Source organism: Fragaria vesca, linkage group LG6 (genome assembly GCF_000184155.1).
Source record: "Fragaria vesca subsp. vesca linkage group LG6, FraVesHawaii_1.0, whole genome shotgun sequence".
NCBI classification, from domain to species: domain Eukaryota; kingdom Viridiplantae; phylum Streptophyta; class Magnoliopsida; order Rosales; family Rosaceae; genus Fragaria; species Fragaria vesca.
In genome coordinates this window covers 31,004,381-31,005,913 of record NC_020496.1, presented here as the reverse complement: position 1 = coordinate 31,005,913, position 1,533 = coordinate 31,004,381, and positions in this window count along the sequence as shown.

The window sequence follows — 1,533 nt, the reverse complement described above, 5'->3', positions numbered from 1 at the left end:
ATCATCGAGTCTGTACGTGGAGTTGTGGATTAATTGCTTGTGGAGTTGTGGTTTATACCAGATTTAGTTCATTACCTACAACTAGTTAGGTAGTGATTTCATTAATCTCAAGCTTTGTCAACAATGTCCAAATTGCTATCCCAAAGAATGGATTCCACTTTTCGAAATAACAATTATTGATTGATACATAAATGTAATTACGAAGACATATTCGTTTATTATCACAAACACCAAATCATCCAAATTCTTATCTTTGGGTTCCCAGTTATTAACAACCAAAACGAAACATACACAAGCAAATTATAATCTAGGAGTAGTAGCTTTAGCAAATAGAGAAGCAAACGCATCCATGCAATGTTTCTTCAAGACCAACCCAGCGTCAAGGCCTCCACCGCCATTTTTGGTAACTGAAATATAGACGGCACCAGTCCAATAAATGGAAACAAGCTCAACTTTGTTTGCCCTTCCGAATCCAAAATCAGTTTCATACACACCAAACCATGGTGAGCCAGCAATGGTTAGCACTCTACCACTACGCCCTCTAGTCAATCCTGAAACCCAATTCTCTAGCTACTCCATTCAGAGCCCCTTTTTCCAAACGCTTCATAGCTTCAGTGATTGCAGTTAATGCCACAACCAACCCTTCTCCTCACAACATCCCTTTTGATGGACGTGCGGATGTTTTCACGAAATTATTAGACGGGATTCACGTTGTTTCAATGGCTCATGGTTCAGGTTGTTTCAAACAAAGGAAATGGAATGAGGTTCACAAATCACCAAATGAATTATTGAATTTCCAGCTCATAATTGATGGACGTGCGGATGTTTTCACAAAATTATTAGACGGGCTAAATATCGTTCAGTCCATGTAGTAATGTAGTATGGGTTCTTCATCTTTTTAGTCCTCGTCCTTTTGATTTAATTTCGATGGTACTTGAAGTCACATTTTTTTATCCCAACAGTCCATTCCGTCAATTCCAGTTTTTGATTGAAATCCCCAAATAGGTGATCAATTCTCATCAAATCGAGACCCCCAAAAATGTTTCCAATCAAACAAATGGCTTCAATTTCAGATAGAAGAAGAAGAGGTCATGAGAAGGTGTTGCTGGCTGGGGATTCGAAGTGGTTGAGATTGCAGGTCTAGCTCGGGTCAGAACTAGAAAAAAATGGTCTTTCGTTGGTGATGTTGTTTAGGGTTTGGTTGGCGGCGAAGGAAGAAGATCATGGTGAGGGTTTGAGTTTTAGATTAATTACAAAACACTACATGAACTATGATGTTATTTTTATTTTCATACCTAACTATTAAAAATTTGTATTTTCATACCCGAAGTTTCATTTCGTTAGCATTTTGATACCCTGACCACTAACACCGTTAAATTTTGAGGACATTATCGTCATTTCAATAAATATATCATTTTTTACATTTACTTTAACAAAATAATTTATTTTTTGAGGTTATCAAATACAAATAAAACAATTTACTTTAGCAAAAATATTCCAAAAAAAAAAAAAAAACTTCAAAAATTAAATATT